Source organism: Aquarana catesbeiana, linkage group LG10, assembly GCF_042186555.1.
Source record: "Aquarana catesbeiana isolate 2022-GZ linkage group LG10, ASM4218655v1, whole genome shotgun sequence".
NCBI lineage: Eukaryota > Metazoa > Chordata > Amphibia > Anura > Ranidae > Aquarana > Aquarana catesbeiana.
The window spans coordinates 131,559,069-131,567,685 of record NC_133333.1 but is presented as its reverse complement, the minus strand read 5'-3'; the positions used below and the strand labels follow the sequence as shown (position 1 = coordinate 131,567,685).

At 42.1% G+C, this 8,617-nt stretch overlaps 1 long non-coding RNA gene across 1 annotated transcript; it reads right to left on the bottom strand.

The window, feature by feature from the left end:
• Positions 1-7,223: 7,223 nt before the first annotated feature.
• Positions 7,224-8,118, bottom strand: LOC141110065 (uncharacterized). Its single transcript, XR_012236227.1, has 3 exons — positions 7,987-8,118; positions 7,687-7,847; positions 7,224-7,412 (listed from the first exon to the last, which is right to left on the bottom strand). It is a non-coding gene; the product is annotated as an uncharacterized lncRNA (long non-coding RNA).
• Positions 8,119-8,617: the final 499 nt, after the last annotated feature.

The window sequence follows — 8,617 nt, the reverse complement described above, 5'->3', positions numbered from 1 at the left end:
GATACAGTTGAGATACAGTATATACAGTATATCTGAAAATTGATTAATCCTGATCTACTGACACCCTATCTATTTTCTTGAGGCATGAAAACACAAAGACAGTACAAATACCCCCAAATGACCCCTTTTTGGAAAGTAGACAGTCCAAGTTATTTAGTAAGAGGCATTGTGAGTTTTTTGAAGTTGTAATTTTGTCACAATTTGTTGGGAAAATTAAGAAAATAAAAAAATTCCACAAGTGCAGTACAGCGTTATCATAACTAGTGTGGCGGTTATCAGGGACACTGACTGGTGACACTATGTAAAAAAAATAATAGAAAGTAATAAAAAAATTAAAATAAGATTTTTTTTTTAACGCCAGAGCAATACAGTGGTTTTTTTTTTACACATTTTGATTGTTTATACCAGTGAATTGGTATAACCCTTTCATGACTAAGCCTATTTTTGACATTTGGTAAAATCCGTATTTTTTGCTAGAAAACATTATATATATTTTTTAGCAGAGAATCTAGAGAATAAAATGGCGATTGTTGCAATTTTTTATATCACACGGTATTTGTGCAGCGGTGTTTTAAACAAAACTTTTTGGGAAAAAGGACACTTTCATGAATTTTAAAAAGACCAAACAGTAAAGTTAGCCCAATTTTTTTGCATAATGTGAAAGATGATGTTACGCTGAGTAAATAGATACCAAACATGTCACACTTTATAATTGCACGCACTCGTGGAATGGCGACAAACTACAGTACCTAAAAATCTCCATAGGCGACGCTTTAAATTTTTTTTACGGTTACCAGGTTAGAGTTACAGAGGAGGTCTAGTGCTAGAATTATCGCTCTCACTCTGACAATCACAGTGATACCTCACATGTATGATTAGAACACCATTTACATATGCAGGCGCGACTTCCGTATGCGTTTTCTTTGCTGCGCGAGCTTGTGGGGACGGGGGCGCTTTAAAAATTTTTTTTTCTTATTTATTTTATTTATTTCTATATTTATAAATTGTGTTTAAAAAAAAAATTTTTTTGATCACTTTTATTGCTGTCACAAGGAATGTAAACATCCCTTGTGGCAGTAATAGGTGGTGACAGGTACTCTTTATGAGGGATCGGGGGTCTGAAAGTCTCCTGAACTTCAAAGTATACAGATTGCCATTTTCGGTGATTCTGAACACTGTATATTTTTTTAAAACCGGCGCCATTGGCAGCCGAGTAAACGGGAAGTGATGTCATGACGTTGCTTCCGCGTTTACAATTAGGAGGCTGGAACGAAGCTGCTTACGGCTTCGTTCCAGACTGTCACTAGCCGCCGGAGGCGGCGGATTGGTGATTGGGCCTCCCGGTGGATCGGGAGGCCCGGTAAGAGCGGCGGGAGGGGGGACGTCCCCTCCTGCTCCTCCGGTATAACAGATGAGCGGCTATTAGCCGCATCAGTTGTTATACCTGGAAAGCCAATCGCCGGCTCTAAAAAACAGTACTGAGATGATGCCTGCAGCTGCAGGCATCATCCCGGTATAACCCCCGAAAGCCAAGTACACACATCTGCGTACGCTCGGCGGGAAGGGGATAAGCAACCATTTCAGTGTCTTTTGTTGTGATTAGCTGTGGATGGCCACAGCTAATCACATGTAATTAGATGGGCTGTGATTGGCCCTGTCTGTACTTGTGATCACTGTGACCAATCACAGCTAGCAACACAAATGTATACAATGGATGGCATGAAAGGAAGCCATGCATTGTTATTTTTATTGTTATGTTGTTATGCGATTGCATGAGCTTGCTCGATCACATGGTACTGGCAGTAAAGGGGCTGGTATAGTGATCAGTCATTGCAGCACCTTCTGGGAGGATGTCTTATTCCAGATAGCAAGCAATTGAGCTGCAAGTTTGAAAATGACTTGCTCAGCTATTGCTAGATTTGCCAGGCTTCACAAGTTTGTTGCACAATTGCAGCACGTCTGCATTGCATGGCTCCAGATCAACTTTCTTTACAAACATTCTGCAAGTCTGCTGCAAGTTCTGGTTCAGTTATGTTGTGCGATAGTCATTTTGCAGAGCTCTTGCTGTAGACTTACCCCTGCAACTTTGCTCTTGCTAGAGACTTGCCATGCAAATTTGTTACAAATTGGGAAAGTGTCAACTAGAACTTGTGCTTCAAGTGCTCTGCAAGTGTACAGCTTGCCAGTGAAAATGTGCAGCAAATTAACAAGACTTACAATTCAACACTGCCACAAATTTCTGGCAAGTTATTCTTGCTATCTAGAATGACGTCTACTGAGAAGGACGAAAGGCCCGCCCAGCCATCAATCTGCTATAGGCCGGCAGGAAGGTGTTAAATGTTAATTTATTGAAGAATTTAAATGATCACAGAAATAAATCAGTTTACAACAATGGCATTATACAATGCAGATTGCACACTTTTTCCGGCAGAAAAGATAAGATTATCATCAAGGCACTTTTTCAATAGTGATACAATGTGCGCTAACTAACCACAGAATGCCTGAGAAGCACTTCCCTTAAAAGGTATAACATTACTGGGTCACCCTGTGATTCACAAAAATCTTTGCGGTTATTTGGCTGCCATTTAAGAACTCTGCCATTTAAACAACTTCTGTGTCAAGATAGCTGTTCAAATCTCACAGGATTTCAGTTTGGCAGATGTACTGAATCTCAATACCTACCTACACAAATGTGCAGCTCAGGAAGAAAAATACAAAGCTTTAAGGAACCTAAACTTTGTGAACTTGGATTACAACAGGTAGACACATAAATACTACTGGCAAGTCATGTGAAAAAATTAAGGGGATCGAATTCCTTTTCCTGGCCACATATCCTATACACTTTTATTTACAAAATTTGCATTAGAGTATTCCAGTCCAAACTTTATTTTCATTTCTTGATAGAGTGGGAAGGGCTATATCATTTTATATCCTGTTAATATTTCCCCACACTTCCTTTCCTGGTGACATAACAAGAAATGAAAGGATATCTCCCACCGGCCATACAGTCAGCGGTAAAAACATAATAGATTTTCTAGCCACTTCACTCTATAATATGAGATTTTAATTTCTAGTGGAGAAATTCCTCTAATTCCCTGTTTTCTTAAAGGCATTCTTTAAAGGCAACACAAAATACTAAAAATCCTTTAAAAAAGGAAGTTCCTTTCCTTCCCCACATTATCCAAAACTAAATGAAATTAACATTTTCTCTAAATAAATAAATTAAAAAGGGAAAAAAAACAACACTGTTATTATTTCCTACAAATTTAAACTGTTTATCTGACATTCATTTAACTTGATAAGAACCCCTAATTTTTTTTCAGAAGTACTTTTAGAACATCCAAGAAATAAGTATCCATGCCTAATCCCACAGCAATTTTAACCCTGAAGAAAGTACCGTAGCTCATGTAGAAATACAGCTGGCTCTTCGTGCTGATGATCCATTAACAAAACAAAAAATACAGAAACCAGAAATTAAAGAATGAAAAGAAAAATTCCTCTGTGGATGATTTGCCAGGTTCTAATTTGCAGATAAATACTATAAGCCCTTCTCTTTTTTAACACTATCCATTACAGAAATGAATGTGCAGTCTTCTGACAAAGATAGCAGCTGAGCACAGCAATCATGTGAGCTAGTATCCCCATGTCCAGACGCTATGCCATGTTGATATCAGCTTGTAAACTACTGCTGTCACTCCTATAAAGAATCATTCAACTGCAGCATAACTACTACAGAATAAGCATATGTTTATAGTACCGAGCATGGCACTCCAATGTAAAAAGACCCTTGAATTATTTCACTAATAGTGATTTATAATAAATAATCCCAGTTTATAATTTAATGCAGTTTATTTAACCACTTCAGCCCTGGAAGGATTTCAACCCTTGATGACCAGGCCATTTTTTGCGATATGGCAAGTGACAAGCTGCATCTGAAGGCAGGTGACGTGACAAGTGACAATCCGCATCTGGTGGCAGGTAAGGTGGCAAGTGACAATCCACATCTGGTGGCAGGCGAGGTGGCAGGTGACACGGTGCATCTGGTGGCAGGTGATGTGACAAGTTGTATCTGGCGACGGTGGCACGTGACAATCCGCATCTTGTGGCAGATGATGTGGGAAGTGACAATCTGCATCTGGTGGCAAGTGACATGGCAAGTGACAAGCTGCATCTGAAGGCAGGTGATGTGGAAAGTAACAAGCTGCATCTGAAGGCAGGTGACATGATAAGTGACAATCCACATCTGGTGGCAGGCAAGGTGGCAAGTGCCAAGCTGCATCTGATGGCCTGCGACATGACAAGTGACAATCCGCATCTGGCGGCAGGTGTGGTGGCAAGTGACACATTGCATCTGGTGGCAGGTGATGTGGCAAGTGACAAGCTGCATCTGGTGACAGACAATGGTGGCAAGTGAAATGCTGCATCTGGTGGCAGGTGAGGTGGCAAGTGACAATCCGCATCTTGTGGCATGCAACATGGCAAGTGACAATCCGCATCTGGAGGCAGGTGACGTGGCAAATAACAATCCGCATCTGAAGGCAGGTGACATGGCAAGTGATAAGCTGCATCTGAAGGCAGGTTATGTGGCAAGTGACAAGCTGCATCCGGTGGCAGGCAATGTGGCAAGTGACAATCCGCATCTGGTGGCAAACGAGGTGGCAAGTGACATGCTGCATCTAGTGGCACGTGACGTGGCAAGTGACAATCCACATCTTGTGGCACGCAACATGGCAAGTGACAATCCGCATCTGGTGGCAGGTGACATGGCAAGTGAAAATCAGCATCTAAAGATAGGTGACATGGCAATTGACAAGCTGCATCTGAAGGCAGGTAATGTGACAAGTGACAAGCTGCAGCTGAAGGTAGGTGACGTGACAAGTGACAATCCGCATCTGGTGGCAGGCAAGTTTGTGTCCTGTACAGTATACACTGGACAGTGGCATAACAGTTTAATAGTATTGTTTGTGAGTGGGGATGGGCCGAACGACCCCCTGTTATTGATGCTTAACCACCTCAATACAGGGCACTTACACCCCCTTCCTGCCCAGGCCATTTTTCAGCCTTCAGCGCTGTCACACTTTGAATGACAATTGCGCGGTCATACTAGACTCTAACCATGTGAAATTTTTTATCATTTTCTTCATTTTCTTCACACAAATAGAGCTTTCTTTTGGTGGTATTAATACACTTCTGGGTTTTTTATTTTTTCCTAAAAAAAAAAAAAGACTGAAAATTTTGAGAAAAAAAAAAGTTTTTCTTAGTTTCTGTCAGTAAATTTTGTAAATAAGTAATTTTTCTCCTTCACTGATGGGCGCTGATGAGGCGGCACTTATGGGCACCGATGAGGCGGCACATATGGGGACTGATTAGGTGGCACTGATGAGGAGGCACTAATATGCCACACTTATGGGCTCTGATAAGTGGCACTGATATGTGGCACTGATGAGCACTGATAGGTGGCACTGATGGGTGGCACTGGTGGGCACTGATGGGCACAGATAGGCAGCACTGGTGGGCAAAGATAGGCGGCACCTATAGGTGGCACTGATGGGCATTGATGGGCAGCAGTGATGGGCATTGATGGACAGCAGTGATGGGCATTGATGGGCAGCACTGATAGCCAGCACTGACTGGCATCACTTGTGGGCACTGATTGCTGGCACTTGTAGTCACTGATTTCTGTCACTTGTAGGCACTGATTTCTGGCACTTGTGGGCACTGATTGCTGGCAGTGGTGGGCATTTAATTGTAATCAGGGCGCTCCGTGCCCCTGCGGGCGTGTGAAAGCGGTCGTTCTGGGAAGTCATAATATGACGTCCACCCAGAACGACACAGCCGAAGACACAGCTGTCATTTGATGGTGGGCGGGCAGCAAGTGGTTAAAGCGAAAGCATTAAAATGAAAATTTAAATGGTTTGCACCTGTCTAGCAGGTGTGGAAAAATTGGTCTTCGGGTGTCGGTGGCGCCTTCACGCCGTAACCCTATTGAGGTGCTCTTGATGAAAGTAAGAGTTGGCTTTGCTGTCAAAAATTGCAATGATATACACCTGTCAAACAGGTGTGGAAAAATTGGTCTTTGGGTGTCCATGGCACCTTCACACCGTAACCCTATAGAGGTACTCTTGATGAAAGCAAGGATTGGCTTTGCTGTCAAAAATTGAAACGATATGCACCTGTTAAACAGGTGCAGTAAAATTGGTCTTTGGGTGTTAATTGTGCCCATGAAACCACACCAAAAAAAATCTTCCAGATGAAATCAACACCCACAACGCTAGGCAGCCTAGAAGTCCTGCAGAGATTCCACATCCCTAAAACACTTAATCAGTGATATCGGCATCAGGGGCTGCATAGCTGCTGGTAATCCAGGACTGATTCATTTTGATAAATGTCAGACGGTCCATGGAGTCTGTGGACAGATACGTTCTATTATCAGTTACAAAACCTCCAACATCACTGAATGCCCATTCGGAAAGCACGCTGGATGCAGGGCAGCCCAGCAGCTTAATTGCATACTGGGTAAGTTCTGGCCAGTGGTCTATACTCATGACCCAGTAAGCCGGTGGATCGTCGACTGGAAAGCTCTCCATCCCTGTTTTCACCCCTAGATAATCATCCACCATGTGATGCAGATGCTGCCAATGGAATGTGGAAGCTGACAGCCCTGGGCGGTGAGGACTAAAAAAATTATGAAATGCATCACTTAGGTGGCTGCTCTTTCTTTACCGCTCCTCTCTTGACCAACAGAAGCCTCAAAATTACGTTTTCCGCGCACTGTAACCTACCGGACTTGGGAAAAGCATTAGATAAACTCATCTATAAGGTGTCCTCAAGAGATTTCATCTTCTGCACTCTCTGTGGGGATGGGATGAGTTCTGAGACTTTCCCCTTGTAAAGGTGGTGAAGGAGAGTTGCCAACTAATAGTGATCCTTTCTCCTTTATGCCACATATTCTTGGGTCCTTTTGCAGGCTTTGAAGCATAAGGGAGCCCGTCCACCGCAAATTTGCAGGGACATGACAAGCAGACTCCTCAGGGTCTCTGAGGATTATAGTATCTGGAACTGCCTACTCCCAGCCACTTTCTACTCTCAAGGGTTCAAAACAAGGGGAGGAAAGTGCACCAGAGATAAGCCATGTCCATAAAATATTGAGGATACAAAATAAGGTAGTACTGAGTATTACCAGGGAGGCGGACTTTTTAGGCTAAGAAACAGTGGAGAAGATATAGCAGTATAAAAAATATAAATTTATTGAAAAATACAAATATCTAAAAAACAAAATGACAGTTGTAACATAAAGCATCTATGATTATTGTGCAGTGAGCCCTTGTATGTCTACGCGTTTTGCCGTTAGGCTTCCTCAGGACACGGCCAAGGTTCACAGATGAGACAGAGAAGGAAATATGTCTCGCTATCTAAAATGAGATATAATATCATTAGACACACACAACTAACACATAAACAAACTGTTAACCATAAAAATCATGCGCTAAACAACTGCGAGCATAGGAAAGAACACCAAGCCGGTACCTTAAATTGAAATGCAAAAACATGCAAATCACGGTAGGATGAGAAAGTTCAATCAGCAGTTAGAAAGCTGACATTAAAGCAAATGCAACCAGCGTCAGCAACGAGAATATGCATTTAGGCAGAGAAAACTTTGTAGGTTTGTTAGAGAATCAGACTTACTATATTGGATATAGCTAAATATCTCAGCAAGGGCATGTAGATAGTGTTACTAATTATGGGAACAGCCATTAGAGGGAGGGAGGCCAACACCGGATGCACCAATTAGATCCAGGATTTAGTATCAGCAATGCTGAAGGCTCAATATAATCTCATCGTTGCATCTATAAGCATATAATAACAGATTTAAGCTAAATATAGAAACGGTGATAACATGTAGAGATTTTACTGCAGCAATGCTAATAGCATATAGGGAATTTAGTGCAGCAAGAGCCAAGTGATAGCAAATAGTTAAGTACTTACATTCAGGATACAAATACTCCAGCGTGCCCCTGGGAGACAGCATTACACTGCACACAGGACTAGCAGCAGCTGACAGATATTTATATCCTTGATCAGTCACAGCTGATCGTGAGACATAGCATCGTGTGATTTCAGGATAGCAGGTTGCATTATGGGAATTGTAGGCTGACGACAACAGAGCTTTCTGCACATGTGCAGGAAGATATGCCGAAGAAGAGACATCCTATATATATGCATTATGGGCATTGTAGGAACTAGTGCCTATTTCCATTGCTCAACTTTAGATCTGTCCGACAATAGGCGAATTGCCAGTGTTACAGTGACATCGCTATATAGTAAACGCATGAATCTACAAAACTCTGCACAATCATTGTTGTCTTAGTTATAATTAGCAAAGGTCGGCAGGTGCTAGTCAGCAAAAAATCTCTTTAAAAGTACTGTCATCAGTATGCTACCACAAACATGCATATTCGAGGAGCTGCATACTTGGAAGTAGATAAACAGCAGGCAACCAGCTTCAGATATTCCATCGATATCGCTCGGAGGTGGATAGTGCATGATACATCATAAAAACAGGACAAAGATGCCTATAACACCGTATATGAACAAACTGACACACATATATATTAGA